General features: G+C 51.5%; 1 protein-coding gene and 1 long non-coding RNA gene across 2 annotated transcripts in view; one reads left to right on the plus strand and one right to left on the minus strand.

Moving 5' to 3' along the window:
* The window catches only part of LOC117889181 (complement C3-like), a gene marked incomplete in the record, with an annotated part of 215,325 nt that overhangs the window by 67,614 nt on the left and 130,864 nt on the right, over positions 1–16,847 (minus strand).
* LOC117889184 lies at positions 952–10,789 on the plus strand. The gene is made up of 3 exons (XR_004648411.1): positions 952–1,051; positions 6,996–7,193; positions 10,575–10,789. It is a non-coding gene; the product is annotated as an uncharacterized LOC117889184 (long non-coding RNA).

The raw sequence follows: 16,847 nt of genomic DNA on the forward strand, positions 1-16,847 counted from the left end.
CCCCCCCCCCCCGCGCCTTGTCCCTTGACTACCCCCTCCAGAGACCCCCTGCCTCTAATCACTCCCAGGATTCCCACGCCCTATCCAACGCTCCCGTTCCCCATCCCCTGACCTCTCCGCCCCCAAAACCTCCGAATCATCCAACTCCCCCTGCTCCCTGTCCCCTGACCCCCCGCCCCCAGACCCTCTGCCCCTTATCCAACCTCTCAGCCCCGGCCCGGCACCCTTAACACTCTACTCAGAGCAGCGTGTCAGAGCCAGACATGCTGACGCATTGATCCACTGATGTGTGCAGCCCCGCCCTCCAGAGAGCTGCTTTACCACATTATATCCAAATTCGTGTTATATCGGGTCACGTTATATTGGTGTAGAAGTATATATAGTTATTAGTTTGCTAATAAAGTCAACTTCCAGGAAGAGAGTGCAATTGGCCGTGAGTAATGTGTTTGGACAGGCTGGGGGTGCCATCTGCTCACAGGTTCCCAGAATCCTCCTCACCAAAGCGATGAACCTCAGATTTGGAGAGATCTCTGAATATGTTTGAGAGTAAAAATTCCTCTGTTTCCCATCAATCCTGGGTAAATAGTGAAGAAATCAAGGATTGTGCGGGGTTGACAGAAACTGGCACGCAAGAGCTGACATGGATTCAGGGATGGGAGGGTATCTGGGGGAGAGTGGGGGAAGTACCTCATACCTTCCAGTGTAGCAACAGGTTGGAATTTCCTTGTAATCTCTGTGGACGTGAGGTGCGGGGCATGCCGGCCTCTTAAGAAACCCCAGAACAAGAAAACTGGTAGCTCCCTTTTATGGACAGCCAGTAGCTATAAAATCCCTCTTTGTAGCTGTTCTCTAATTGCTCTACCTGTAAAGGGTTAATAAGTCTCACTGCTATGCATAGGTAAAAGGAAGTGAGTGGGAACCTGGCCAAGAGAGCCAGTGGGAAGGCTAGAACTTTTTAAAATTGGAACAACTCCCCGTCTGTCTGTTCCGTTGTTGTTCTCCTGGGGAGAGGCAGACAGGGCAGAGCTATGCAGTAAGACGCTTGGGCCAGGTATGAAAAATCATTAGTATCATACCTAGAAACTACTCATGTAAAACCCCAGATATGTAAGTAGGTCAGGAAATGTCTAGGGAGACATGATTAGGTTTATCCTTTTTATTTCTTTATAGCTTGTGGATTCCTCTGTGCTAACCCCGGTGCTTTTGTTTTGCTTGTATCCTTTAAGCTGGAGCTCAAGAAAGCTATTCTTGGTGCTTAATCCTTGTAGTTGCTCTTTTAAAATCTAGCAATAGCCTGAGTTCCCAGATGTATTTTCTCCCTTTTTTAAAAAATAAAATTTACTGTTTTTAAGAACAGAATTAATTTGTTGTGTCTTAAGGGGTTTGTTCATGTTGTTTAATTAGCTAGTGCAATAGCTGATTTTTTTTTAATTTATCAGCTCACACCCAGGAGTGTGTGAAAGGGCTTGAGGGTACCCCACAGGAAGGAATTCCCAAGTGCTCCTTCCTGGGCTCTTAAAGGGGTTCTGCATTTGGGTGGTGGCAGCATCTACCAATCCAAGGTCAGAGAAAACCTGTAACCTTGGGAGTTTAATACAAGCCTGGAGTGGCCAGTATTAATTTTTAGAATCCTTGCGGACCCCAACCTTCAGCTAGGACGTAGAACTGCTGGGGTCTGTCCTCAGCACGGGGAGGAGAATGGGGTCTAATGGTTAGAGCAGTGTGGATACTAGTACTTAGAATTTCTGGATGCTATCAGCAGCCCTGGGAGGAGAGTGGGGTCTAAAGGTTAGAGTGGTTTATATACTGGGACTCAAAATTCCTGGGTTCTATCCCCAGCACTGGGAGGAGAATGGGATTAGTGGTTAGAGAAATGTGTATACTGGAACTCAGAACTCCTGGGTTCTATCTTCAGCACTGAGAGGCAAGTGTGGTCTGATGCAGTGGTTCTCAAACTTGGGCCGCTGCTTGTTCAGGAAAAGCCCCTGGTTTGCCCACCTCTGAAGTAGCAGGAGATGTTGTGTGTTTCCCAACTGACACAGCTAAGACAGCGGGTGAGCTGTAAGGCCGTCCAGCTGCTAGCAAACTGGCATGCAAATAATCCCATCTGCAAATACTGGGGCATGCAGTTAAACATAGTGGTATGACATGCTAATAAACCAATATGCAAAATAAATTGGTATGCAAATCAGAAGCATGCAGCAAAGCTAATGGGAGTCGTTGTGGCACTTACAGACTAGCACATTTATTTGGGCATAAGCTTTCGATGCAGCTGATGAAATGGGTTATACCCCACAAAAGCTTGTGCCCAAATCAATTTTTTAATCCCTAAGGTGCCACAAGGACTCCTAGTTGTTTTTGCTGATACAGACTAACATGGCTACTCCTCTGAAAGCTAATGGGTTTTTTCTAGCTTTACTCTTAGCACAGTAACAGCAACTTTTAGCCCCTGGTACTAAGGCACTGCCTTTCACTGAAAATCCCCATAGGTTTCCCCTTCTCATGTTCCCCCTTGTTTTAAAATTGCAGCAGGGACCTGTTGCCCAATAAATCCTTCCTCACTCGAGTATTGAACCCAGTTCTTTATCCAGCCGAAATCACAGTCCACACATGTGTTTGTTTAATAACAGGCGCAGGTTGTCTGTGGGTTGGAGGGTCAGGGCCATGTTCATCTGAATCGATCTAATATTAAATTATTCAGTGTGAAAGGTGGAATTTTCCAGAAGCCTGTGTCTGAAATTCAGCAAGTGTGCCTAGAAGCGTGCAGTCCCCGGATATTTCACACAGCAGCTACAAGGTGGCTCTCTAATCCTGCAAATCGCACGTCTTGGGCACGCTGCATTTCTTTTACATTCTTTCTGTAGCAACTTGTGGCAAATAGTAGAAAGTGCAGATCTTAAACTGGGGTCCGCCTCAGGCTAAACTTACTGTTATGACATTTCTTTCTATTTTCCAAGTCGCACTGTTTGGCTTTTGTGTTTTCACGTTTCACTTTTCATCATCGCTCCGATCTCACTGAGAGCTTTGTTTTGATGTGTTGTAGAGCAGTGATTTAGTGTGCATTTGAGTGCAGGCTTTGTGAAATGGGGCCCACAAAGAGTATTTGGGAAAAGCCTGGACTCCTCCTCCTACCTAGTCCCCTGACTTCCAATTACATTTTTCAGTAGTTCCTTTTCTGACCTTTCAGAAGTATGCGCTGAAATGAATCAAATACTTTATTTCATAAGTAGAAATACACCCCTTGAATTCTGCTTGCAGCGCTGGTCGCCCCATCTCAAAAAAGGTGTATTAGAAACGGAATAGGTACAGAGAAGGGCAACAAAAATGGTTAAAGAATTAAGCTTCCATATGAGAAGAGATTGAAAAATCTGGGGCTCTTCATCTTGGAAAAGAACTGACTAAGGAGAGACATGACAGAAGTGTATAGAATCAGGACTGGTGCGGAGAAAGTGACTAAGGAAGTGTTATTTACCCCTTCACATAACACAAGAACCTGGGGTCACCCGATTAAATTAATAGGTAGCAGGTTTAAAACAACCAAAAGGAAGTACCGGTACTTCAGACATCATGTAGGCAACCTGTGGAACTCATTGCCAGGGGATGTTGTGAAGGCCAAAACTATAACTGGGTTCAAAAAAAGAAATAGATAAGTTCATGGAGGATAGATCCATCAGAGGCAATGAGCCAAGATGAGCAGCAATGTATCCCCATGCTGTGGGTGTCCCTAAGCCTCTGACTGCCAGACACTGGGACTGGACGACAGGGGATGGATCACTTGATAATTACCCTGTTTTGTTCATTCCCTTTGAAACACCTGGCGTTGGCCACTGTCGGAAGACAGGATACTGGGCTAGGACCATTAGTCTGACCCAGTATGGCCGCTCTTATGTTCTTATCTTAATAATCCTCTTTCCACTGCTGGGAAGTCATCGTTAGGACAGAAAGGGCAAGATTGCAGGGCCACTCATCCCTCACCAGTCCTAGAATAGTCAGAGAATTACAGTATAGTACAGCCTGGCAGAGTGGTCATGGTCCAGCCGTTCTCTGTCTTCCTTATTCAGATTGTAAACAGTCTCTCATCATGAATCCGTGCAGCACCTGGCACAACGGGGCCTTGATCTCAGCTGGGGCAGGGGCTGTCCCTCACTAAGTTACTGTGCAGCGCCTAGCACAACGGAGCCCTGATCTCAGCTGGGGCCTCTAGGCACTGCTGTGGTACAAATATTCATTAATGAGAGCACAAAATCTACTTGCCCATTGATAATGGGACAACTAATGACATTTTATCCGCCTGTTAAAATAAATTTGCAAGGCTGGTGTGTGGATTATGGATTATATATTGTATACTCACCCTCAAATCGAGACCGGATACCTTTCTGGAAGGTATATGCTTTAGTGGGTCACCAGTTATTGGGCTCAATACAGGGGGAACTGAGTGAAATACAATAGCCTGTGCGGTGCAGGAGGTCAGACTGGATGATCAGTTGGTCTCATGAAAATCTGTGCGTTTTGGACCAGATATTGCCTCGGCCAGTGTAAATCGGTGTCGTTCCACTGACGGGAGTGGGGGTAAACGGCTTGACATCAGCTGAGCATCCGTTCCATTCAATACTCACTACTCATTCAATACAGTAACTCCACTGAGGCCAGCCTGTGATCTGACCCTGAGTGTATAAATTAACGCGTTGGGGCAGGGACTGCATCTTGCTGTGTGTAGGTACAGCGCCTAGGACAGTGGGCCCCCGATCTCAGCTGGCCTTACCCTAATACCACGCCACAAACACAACTTGCTCCCTGTCACCCTGATGGAAAAATTAAAATCTTGCTTGTAAAACAAAGGGCGAGGCTGATTATTACAGTAGTTTCAAGTCTTGGGCGTTTGGCTCACACACGGATTTGAGGCCAGCGCCTCGGCTGGTGCAAACCAGCATTGCTCTAACAAAGTCAATGGAAGTTGGGCCGTTTATGGCAACTGAGGATATGATCTTCGGGTCTTAAATGGAGCTAGGGATGGCAGCATCTGCCCAGCTCTGTATTTATTATTCATATAGCATTAGCACCTCGAGGGCCCAGCATGCTAGGCGCTGGTCATACATAGCAAGGGGCAGTGGCTCTGTCCCAGAGATTCATCATCCAGAGGCAATGCTAGAGGTCACATTGCAGGTCAGTGGCAGAGGCTGGAAGAGAATTCAGATCTCCTGGGTCCCAGGCGACTGCCTTAGCCATGACACCACATTGCTTTTACTTTCACCGCTCCCATTCTATTGAGCCCTCCTTGGTCCCGCTAGTCATATGGCATTGTCACCGCTCAGACTTGTGACACCCGTTGTTTGGTAAGCCCAGTTGGCTGTTTAGCTGTAAGTAAATATGTTGCAACTGGATGTCTTTGGATATTGTCCAGACTGAAGCCCTGTCCAAATACCACTGCCAGGAAAAGAAACATGTTTCTGGAAACCTGCTGATAACCTGCCTTCCCCCATTAACCCTTCACTGGTTTGCAGTGGTTTGCTTTTACCCAGAGGAAGGAAAAAACAGACTCTATGATGAGTGATCTCAGTGGGGCGAGGCAGGTTCATACCAGCGGAGGATCTGGCCCAGAGATCTGAAGGTCTGGTTCATCAAGGAGGTTAACCTCTAAAAGGCCAGGTACTGGATTACAGGGTTATTGCAGGTGAACTGTGCAAATTGCACAGTGTCTGTGCAAATTGCTGTTTCAAGCTTCAAAGCCACCAAAGGGATTTTGATACCCATCTGCCATTAAAATGTGTCTGAATCTCCTACATGGCTTTGAAGATGCCAACCGTCATGTATTGTTTAGGGGCACAGGAACTGCCACACTGGATCAGACATTTCAGAGCCAGGTGCAAGAAACTCTAGTGTGGACAATTATAGCCTGCCCAGGGGGGACATTACTTCTTAACACCCATTGCCTTATGTCCTGAAGCAGGACTATCATGTGGCAATGAGTTCCACAGGCTAATTCCACATTATTATTTCCTTTGATCAGTTTTATGTTACCTGACAGTAGCACCCAAAGGCCTTTTTTGTGCTAGGTGCTGTGCAAACATACAGAGCAGGTGTAGATGACGGGTGGCTAAACATGCTGGTGCCCTGTCTTTATTAGCATTACCACCATTGCTACCAGCAGCGTAGATTCCCTAATAGAGTGTAGCGGAGTCCTGGCCTAAGAGACAGTTTCTGCTCCAAAGGTTTTACAACCCAAGTGAGTGGGATAGACAGAGAGATCCACCCTTCCGGGGCTCCCTTCACGACTGGGACCGCTTTCCCTACTGAAACAACGAGGAGTACTTGTGGCACCTTATAGACTAACAAATTTATTTGGGCATAAGCTTTCGTGAAGTGGAAAATACGGTAGGAAGATATATATAGCAGTACTGCTATCTTCCTACTGTATTTTCCACTCAGTGCATCTGATGAAGTGGGTTTTAGCCCACAAAAGCTTATGCCCAAATAATTTTGTTAGTCTCTATGGTGCCACAAGTACTCCTCATTGTTTTTGCTGATGCAGACTAACACGGCTACCACTCTGAAACCTTTCTCTACTGAAACATCCCAGGATTTGCCCAAAGTAAAACAGAGTCAAAAGGCAAAGCCAGGAACAGAACCCAGGAGTCCTGATTCTTAGCCTGCCTCCTCGTTGTAATCCAGTAGATCCCACTCCCCTCCCAGCGCTAGGAATATAACCCAATTGTCCTGACTCCCAGGCCCCCCTGCTTTAACCCATTTGAACCTATTCCTCATTCACAGCTGGGAGCAGAAACCAGGAGTCCTGACTTCCAACCCCCACTCTCCATGCTAGGCCTGAACTGCGGTATTGATCAGTGCCCCACCATTCTGATCTGTGGCCAGCACCTTGGCGTGGAGTAAACACAATCACAACCTCAGGTCCCTAATTCCAACTCCCCCCTTAGAAAGACAAATAAACTCTTGTGTCAGGGGAGTGAAGAAAATACCGTTTGTTCTGAACTTTTCAGGTTTCCTGGACTCCTCCCCCTCACTGACTAACCTGCCCAGCTGTGTGCACGAGGGCTCAGCTTACAGGCAACTCTGAGGATAAATAGCCCCGGAGGAGCTACTTCTCCTGACCCTCCTGTCCTCACCATGGGGGGCTCTGCTCTCTGCCTGGTGGCCGTGTTTGCTTTCTACTTCCCGGCTGTTTCTCACAGCCAACTGTAAGTACCCCGCGCTTCTGCCACGGTGATGGGGATATTACCTGGGTTCGTTACATGGCTGCCAATGGAAACCAAGCTCAATTTTCCTCTCTTCTCTGCTACTGTCTGTGGAGTGGGAACAGGCTGCAGAAATTCTCTTCCTCACCTGGTCCAACCCTCTTCTCCCTCCCTCAGTTCTGAGGCTAATTTGGGGGTTTGGAAGATGGAATTTTTTTTGGAAGATGGATTTTGAGTCTCACTTGATCTTAGTGAACCAGGTGTAGACTGGGAGTAACTCCATAGAAACCAATGGGGTTGCACCCTCCTGAAATGCACTGAAATCAGTGGGGTTGTCTTTCCCTTGACTTCAGTGGGCTTTGGATCAGGGCCTAGAAGAGACCAGAATCAGGTTCTATAGGGCCACATCTTGAACTCCTTGCTCAGTGTCTACATCGGCAAGACACCCAGTGGGGCTAAATTCTATTTTCGGTGTATACTGGTGCAAACCTGGAGTAACTCCACTGACTTCAATGGGTAGTTACACAGGTAGTTACACTGGAGTAACTCCACTGGCTAAGGGGATTGCTTATGGTGCATGAGGCAAACGAGAACCCAGTTCACTTCCAAGGGGCTGGTGGGTGTCCGAAACGCAGTGGTCCACAGCTTGGGCACTGCACTGGGAGTCAGGACTCCTGGGTTCTATTTCCAGCTGTTGGAGGGAATGTGCCTGGGGGGCCAGAAGATGGGAATGGGAGTCAGAACTCTTTGGTTCTACCTGACGCTCTCACAAGGAGGATATCCGGGAGACACCTGGGTTCTAGGAGGTGAATGATGTCTAGTGGTTAGAGCTGGGTGGTGTGATTAGGAGTCAAAACTGCTGGGCTCTATTCCCAGCTGAATCACTGACTGGCTGTGTGACCTTAAGGAAATCCCTCCCCTTTTCTGTGCCGGCCTCTCCCTCATCTGTGAAAGGGGGATCATGACACTTACCTACCTCTGTAAAGTACTGCGAGATCTATGGCTGGTGAGTGCTTTGAGCAGGGCCGCCCAGAGGATTCAGGGGGCCTAGGGCAAAGCAATTTCAGGGGCCCCTTCCATAAAAAAAAAGTTGCAATACTATAGAATACTATATTCTCGTAGGGGCCCTTCTGGGGCCAGGAGCCTGGGGCAAATTGCCCCACTTGCCCCCCCCTCTGGGCGGTCCTGGCTTTGAGTGTGACCCTGGGGCTAAGCTTCTCTTGTCCCTCTGACTGATTGGCTGTCTGGCATGGTTACCGCCTCCCGGCCTGTTCATGTCTGTGCTGGGGTGGCCAGATGAACAGCCAAGAGCCAGACCAATAGCCCATGTGCTTTGCTCTAAAGCTGGGAAGGGATCTTGGTGCCAGGGGGTGGCAGTGATAAAAGGGAGGAGGCAGGAACAGGTAGTTTGATTTGATTTGGTGCTGCCCCCTATGGCCAGGCCAAACGCCTTCTGAGCCAGTGAGAAGCCAGAAGCTGCATGAGAGATGCATTGATCTGTCAGGATGACCCAACTCACCTATGGAGGCTGGGTCGGGTTCCCACCGTCCCCATGGTGCTGGAGGGGCTGCCGTCCGGATGCCAGACTTAGGGGTGGTAGACAGACGTCCGGATGTGGGTCTGGTTTTTGCAGCTTGCCCCACTGGAAATGCACCACGGTGGGCTGCATGCCAGACGTGCAGACCTCATGCAGCTTTCCCCAAAGGGTTCCAGAGATTTATGAAACCTGTTTCTGAGCCTGGCGCAACGTTCAGGAAAGGAGGGAGAGTTCCCCCAGAAAGGAGAGAGGAGATTTGGTAGCCACCGTGCAGCGCTCACTCCAGGTCTCACCTCTGACTTGCGTCTCTAGGAGTTTTCAGAGGAACATCAGGGGCTACCTGGTCTATTTTGACAGCGCTCTGGTGGACGGCTGGTACCAAGCACGCATCCTGCTTAGATGCTCCTGGTATTGCCTGCGGAGCTGATAAGCAGTAAACATGGCCCATGCTCGACGACTCCCCAGCACAGCATGCTCCTCTCTAGGCAGGGTCAGGCCATGCAAAGGGCAGCACATTCCAGAGGGCTCCGTAACAGGGTCACACACGCTGGCTGCAGACCATGATCGGAGTTGATGGAATGCAGGACACAGTATCGTCCTCTCCAGCGGGCACTGGGGTCAGCACTAGCTCAGATGGGAGAGCTCCTTCTACTGAGCCACACACCCGGCTCCCTGCAGCACAGCGCCCCCTAGCACCGCACTGGGGTATTGGGGTCACCACTGACTTCCGGGGGAGAGCGCCCCCTGCTGAGCACCCCACACAGTGCCAGATTAAATAATTCTGGGGCCCTGTGTGCACGATGGAAATAGTGGGGGAGGCGTCAACTCTAGGTCCTGCCCTTTGGAGTATGTGATCGGGTGTGGTTGGTGTGATGGTTTCGGTCACAGATATCACCTTGGGACTGTCATCTAATGTGCCGAAACTACCTCTGAGCCCATTTTCCCTGCCAGCTTGGGACTCCAGAACCCTGCCTTGTTGAGCCAGACACACTAGCCTGCTGCAACACGGACCCAAGGTCTGGTCCACGCCCCCAAAGCTGCAGACTTAACTGAAAACAGCTTAGCAGGTTACCTGTCGCCAACACCCAGACACCCAATTCCCAATGGGATCCAAACCCCAAATAAATCCATATTACTTTGTATAATGGCTCTACAGAGTAAATTCATAAATTGTCTGCCGTCTATAACACTGATAGAGAGATATGCACAGCTGTTCGCTCCCCCAGTATTAATCACATACTCTGGGTTTATTAATAAACAAAAGTGATTTTATTAAGTATAAAAGTAGGATTTAAGTGGTTTCAAGTAATAACATATGAACAAAGTAAGTCACCAAGCAAAATAAAGCAAAAACACGCACGTCTAAGCCTAATACATTGAGAAACTGATTACAGGTAATATCTCACCCTCAGAGATGTTCCAATAAGCTTCTATCATGAACTAGACTTCCTCCTAGTCTAGGCCCAATCCTTTCCCCGGTACAGTCCAGCAGACATCTTAGGTGGTAAGCAGGGGGTTTCTCATGACTGGTCACCCCTTTGTCCTGTTCCACCCCCTTTTATAGCTTTGGCACAAGGCAGGAATCTTTTGTCTCTCTGGGTTCCCACCCCTCCTTCTAAATGGAAAAGTACCAGATTTATGATGGATTCCAGCATCATCTTACTCTGTGTTTTTTACTGTGCTTCAGTCGCTGTTGGGATTTTGAGGTGCTGCTGTAAAGCAAATCATAAATTATAAACCCTGGTAACAAGCTTGGTATAAAACCTCCTTGGGGATGTGGGAATTGCAGCCAGTGGGGTTTTAAATACTGACTGAATTAATCACATCGACCTTTTTACCATTCACAGCTACTCTCTGATCACGCCCAATGTCCTGCGGGTGGAGAGTGAAGAGAAGGTTGTGGTGGAAGCCCATGGCCTCAAGGCCCCAATCGAGGTTACAGTCATCGTGCATGACTTCCCGCTCAAGAAAAACATCTTATACCAGGTCCAAACCAACCTCAACCCTGCGAATGGGATGATGGGCACAGCCGTAATAAAGGTGGGTAAAACCCCAGCCTCTGGACATCCAGTGAAACAAAGGGTATCATTTTCAACAATGACCCACTCATTTTAGGAGGCTCCAATATTTTCACTCCCCAACTCTGCAATACCAAGACGTTCAGACCCCGTCCAGGTTGGATGTCATTCTAAAAGAGACACTCTAGCCCAGCATGAAGTTATGAGCTGGAATTGCTGGGTGAAAGTCTATGGCCTGTGTTATACATAGGGCCCTACCAAATTCACGGTTGTGAAAAACGCATCACGGACCGTGAAATCAGACCTCCTCTGTGAAATCTAGCTATTGGAGGGGAGGAGAAGGGGCAGGGCTGGGGGCGTCCTAGCTGGGGGCTCTGACCATGCCCCTGGCTCCAGCTATTAATCCCCTCAGGACTGGGGAAGGACAGGACTTACTGTTGCCCTGCACAGCTGCTCTTTGCGGGAGATCAGACCCACCTCTGGGGACCTCCCTGGGCTGTAGGAAGCTCCAGGGCTGGGCAGCAGCTCCAGAGCTGCCTGCAGCCACAGGAGGGTGCCAAAGGTGTAGGTGGGTCCAATGTCCCCTGTGCTGCTGGGAGCCAGAGGAGGTACACAGAGGTGGGTCTGATCTTCCCCCGAGGGCCATGCAGGGGAGAAGGAAGTCCTGTCCCTCCCCAGCTCGGCCGAGACTAGCAGCTAGGAGCCCCTGGCTGGGGCACTCCCAGAAGCACGGGGGAGATCAGACCCACCTCCACCTCCGGGAACCTCCTGCAGCTGCAGGAAGCTGAAGGCAGTGCAGAAGTGAGGATGGCGATCCTATGATTCCCCTACAAGAGGTTTGCAACCCCCCCCCCCCATGAATCCCTTTTGGGTCAGGAGCCTCACAGTTACAACACCCTGACATTTCAGATGTAAACATCTGAGAAAGAACATGAAATTGACTAATTTTCAAATCCTAGGGCCATGCAATTGACCAGAATGGACTATGAATTTGGTTGGGCCCTAGTTATACAGGAGGCCAGACTAGCTGATCGTGTTGGTCCCTTCTGGCCGTAACATCTACGAATCTATTAGTGACGGGAGACGTACAGCTAACTAGTCAGATAGGCACTGCGGGGTCTCTTGTTGGGGACCCAAAATTGAGGTGACCGTCAGGGGCGGCCAACCTGAGCCTGAGAAGAAGCCAGAATTTACCAATGTACATTGCCAAAGAGCCACAGTAATATGTCAGCAGCCCCACATCAGCTACCCCCTGCTCCCAGCTCCTCCCACCCACCAATAGCCCAGCCAATCAGCACCTCCCCTTCCTTCCCCATCAGCTGTTTCATAGTGTGCGGAAAGCTTTGGGGGGGAGGGGGAGAAGCGAGGGCATGGCAGGCTCAGGGGAGGGGGCGGGAAGGGGTGGAGTGGGGCCAGGGCCTGTGACAGAGCCAGGGGTTGAACACTGAGCACCCACCGGCACATTGGAAAGTTGGCGCCTGTAGCTCCAGCCCCAGAGTCGGTGCCCATACAAGGAGCCGCATCTTAACTTCTGAAGAGCCTTATGTGGCTCTGGAGCCACAGGTTGGCCACCCCTGCCCTAGTGCTCCAAATTAGGAGATAGAAGAAAATGTTGAGAGGAAGGATGATCTAGTGGTTAGGGTGCTAGCCTGGGACTCAAAAGACTTGGGTTTGATATCCAGCTGTGTCACAGACTCTCTCTGGGTCCTTGGGTAAGTCACTTAATTGCTCTGTTACTCAGTTTTCCCATCTGTGAAATATAGATAATAGCACTTCTTTATTTTGCTGGGAGGGAGGGAGGGAGGAGGCATGCTGTGAGGGTAACAAAAGGTATCATTTTCAACAATGACCCACTCATTTTAGGAGGCTTTAAAATTGAGGCACTTGGGTAATAATATACTGACATGTTAATAGGGGCCATATAATAACTTAAATAGATAAACTGAATCACAGTGAGATCTAACATCAAACCACATTGGACAGATAGTAGTTCCGTTGCTTAAAGCATGACTGGGAGATACTCAGGTATTGCGGTGGTGGGGTCGGTACAAGAACTTGTACTGAACAAAACATGCCAATGACATGACTTTGTTCATTTTTTGGCATTTTCCATTGCAAATAAAAAAAAGACGACAATGAAATGGTTAAAGTCACAAGAGTTTTGGTGAATACTTTGGTCTTAATTCCTGTTAACACGTCAAAGCCAATTATTTGTGTCTCAGCTGACTTGGGAGCGTCTTCTTCGAGTGATTGCTCCTGTGTATTCCACAGTAGGTGTGTGTGCTCGCCACTTGCACCGGTGCCGGAAGTTTTTCCCTTAGCAGCATCCATAGCGGTGGAGCACCACTGCGACCCCTGGAATGGCGCCGACATATCGCGCCTTAAAGGGGGCTGCGTGCTCCCCCCACCCTCAGTTCCTTCTTGCAGCCAGTGAAGGTAGTCAGAACTTTGTGCTCCAGCCTTGGCTGCAGCGTTTATAGCCTTAGGGGTGTCCAGTCTCACTGAACTTTCTTGCTGAACTTTCTTTGGTTGGTGCCTGGCTCGGGGCATGCCCCGTGGCCCAGGCTTCAAGTCGTGCGACTCTTGTCGCAACTCTATGCCCAGAAGCGATCCACACAGTCTTTGCTTTCTGAGTGAGGCTCACATTAGTGAGAGGTGTAAAATTTGCCGCTCCTTCAAGCCACGAACAAAGAAGGAGGGTGAGATCCGACTCCGAGCTCGCCTAAGGGAGTCGGCCTTGGCCCCGGCACCGGCGCGTCAAGCCGACCCCGCGCCGGGCACCTCGTCTTCGGCGCGTAGCGAAGCGCCTCCGGTGCACCGTCCTGATTCCGCACCTGGTACCGCATCGTCGGTGCGCAGCGAGGTGCCGTCGACAAGCCAGTACCGCTCCCCTTCTAAGAAGCAAGGGAAGACTCAGCGGCGCCGGGAGAAAGAAGGGGGTGAGGCCAGACCTGCGTTGGGCAGCCCACGATCCCCATCAGGACCGAGCCCTCCGACTCGAGTGGAGCGGAGTAGTCCGGTGCTGTCCACGCGCGCCTCGCCAGAGGTGAGAATGCCTTTGACGCTGGAGGCAGCTCAGGCCGCGTGCGACATCATGACGCTTCCGGTGCCGGGAGCGCCGCCTCAGTCGGGCCCCCAATCCCATGGGAAGCCACCGCTGAGTGCCCATCAACCTTCTCCTGACATCTCCAAGGTTGAGGCTCCGTCCCGAGTCAAAGGACCGAGCCCCGGACCAAGGCGCGCCTCCATGCCGCGAGCAGGGTTGTCTGTGAGTGAGCTTACCTCCTCCTCTCCAGGAGACCGTAGGGATGGCACTAAAAGACGTTGCCGCTCCTCTTCGAGCCTTAACCGCAGGGAAAGGTCTCGTCAGTGGCAGCACCGATGTTCATACTCCGGCACCCGCCATGGAAGGCGCCATGCTCGGAGTTTGTCATGGGAATCCCAGGCACCGAGGCGTCGTAGTCTTGGGCGCCAGAGGGAATAGAGACAGCACTCCTGACTCCTACCTGTCCTCCTCCAGGGGCCAGAGACATCATGTTCAGGACCACTCCAGCCGTTCGTATGGCACTGTGCGTTCGTCCCGGACCTCTGCCTCAGTACGCAGCTGCCCGTCCTCGAGCCACTCGGTACCGCAGGACCAGCCGGCCCTTCCGGGCCCCCTTGCGTCCCAGGGCCAGGCCGTTCCCTGGCAGGGACAGTGGTGCCAGTGGGCACAGTGGCCCCAGGCACTGGCACCGCTGGGACCCCGCTCCGTGGTGGGAGTGTCCCAAGCTCAGCCGATGTCACCGCCTCGGCACCAGGATGAGGCAGTAGGCACCGACCCTCCGGCACCGACTCGGGCCCAGGGTCAGGACGTCAAGCTACCGGTACCGCCAGGTGCCGACGACACCGCGGCACCAACCTCCTTGGCACCGGATGACTCTGTGGTTGCCCTTCCTCCGGTCTCTCAGGAGGATTTCAAGACCCACCAGGAGCTTCTCAGGAGGGTAGCATCAAACCTCCAGCTCCAGGCTGAGGAGATGAGGAACCAGCGGACACGTTGTTCAATGTCCTTACCTCCTCGACGCCGGGGCACGTGGCCCTCCCGCTCCACCAGGGGGTGGCCAATATCACTACTGGCCTCTGGCAGACCCCTGTATCCATCAGTCCTATTTCCAAAAAGGCCGAGCGGAAGTACTTTGTGCCCACAAAGAGGCACGAGTATCTCTACTCTCACCCAGCTCCAACCTCTCTAATGGTGGAGTCCATTAACCACCGGGAGAGACATGGCCAACATGCTCCCATCCCTAAGGACAAAGATGCTCGCAGGTTGGATTCCTTTGGGAGAAAGGTTTATTTGTCTGCAAGTTTTCAGCTCAGAGTGGCCAACCACCAGGCACTCTTGAGCAGATACGATTTTCACCTTTGGGGATCCCTTCCCAAGTTTGAGCCCTCCCTCCACGAGAAGGACAGGAAGGAGTTCCGGGATCTGGTTGATGAAGGTATGGCGGCGGCTAAAGCAGCACTCCAGGCGGCCTCTGATGTGGCGGACATGACCGCTCGTTCGATGGCCACGGCGGTCTCCATGAGAAAGGCGTCCTGGCTTTCGCTCTCTGGACTATCGGCTGAGTCCCAGTCGATCATGCAGGACCTTCCATTCGACGGTCGGGCCCTGTTTACTGATCAAACAGACACCCGTCTGCACGGGATGAAAGACTCCCAGATGCTGCAGATGCTGGGCCTATACGTCCTGCCGGCCAAGGACAAGCCCATGCCTCACACCTCCGGTCCACAGGCGTGGGGCAGATATGAGCCCCCGCCTAAGAAGCAGCGGGAGCAGAGGCGCCGGTCACAATGCCAATCCCATTTGGCCCCTCGTCCGGGGCCCTCTAAGGCCAGGAGGCCGGGGAAGTGGCGTTTTTGACTGCTTGTGGGGGATCACTGGGCTGGTTGTCAGGTTAACCCGCCCCCCCAGTTAATAAAGTTCAGGTTTGCCAATTGTTTACCTGCCTTCAGTCTGCAATGGTTCCGTATTACTACGTACCGCTGGGTCCACGACACTATATCCCTGGGGTACAGGTTGCAGTTTCTTTCACCCCCTCCCAGTTGCCCTCTGGCCAGGGAGTCAGTGGGGGACCCGGAACATGCATTCCTCCTAGATTAGGAGGTACAGCGCCTCTTCTCCCTGGGAGCCGTAGAGAGGGTACCTTGGGAATTCCGGGGCAAGGGATTCCATTCCAGGTATTTTCTCATCCCAAAGGCGAAGGGCGGGCTTCGGCCCATCCTCGATCTGCGGACGCTCAACCAGTTCTTAGTTCGCTGCAAATTCTGCATGGTGTCCCTAGCCTCTATTATTCCCTCCCTAGACCCGGGGGATTGGTTTGCAGCGCTGGACCTCCAGGATGCGTACTTTCACATCCACATTTTCGAGGGTCACAGGCGCTTCCTCCGTTTCCTGGTGGGTCAGGACCACTTCCAGTTTACGGTCCTCCCCTTNGGTGGGTCAGGACCACTTCCAGTTTACGGTCCTCCCCTTTGGCCTCTCGATGGCCCCCAGGGTCTTCACCAAATGTATGGCGGTGGTAGTGCCCACCTCAGGAGGAGAGGGCTGCAGATCTTTCCCTACCTGGACGATTGGCTGCTCAAGGGCAAGTCCCGGTCCCAGGTGCAGCAGCAGATAACCTTCCTGCTACGCACCTGCTCAGCTCTAGGCCTAGTGGTAAATGAGGAAAAATCCACGTTAGTACCGGTCCAGCGCATAGAATTCATAGGAGCGCTGTTAGATTCCCGGGCTGCCATGGCCTCCCTTACAAGGGACAGGTTCGAGGCGCTCAAAGGCCTCATCGCCTCGGTCACGGCCTTCCCGGTGACCACGGCTTGGGTGTGCCTTCAAATCCTCGGCCACATGGCCGCATGCACCTCGGTGGCGTGACATGACAGGCTCCGGATGCGGCCCCTCCAACTCTGGTTGGCCTCCTGGTACTCCCAGGCCAGGGACGGCGTGGACAAGGTCGTCACAGTGCCGCCAACGGTGGTGGCAGACCTACAATGGTGGTCCCTCCCGAGCAACATGCTCTGGGGTATCTCCTTCTGAGCGCCCTCTCCGTCGCTAGATCTAGTGTC

Source organism: Trachemys scripta, chromosome 16, assembly GCF_013100865.1.
Source record: "Trachemys scripta elegans isolate TJP31775 chromosome 16, CAS_Tse_1.0, whole genome shotgun sequence".
Lineage (NCBI taxonomy): Eukaryota > Metazoa > Chordata > Testudines > Emydidae > Trachemys > Trachemys scripta.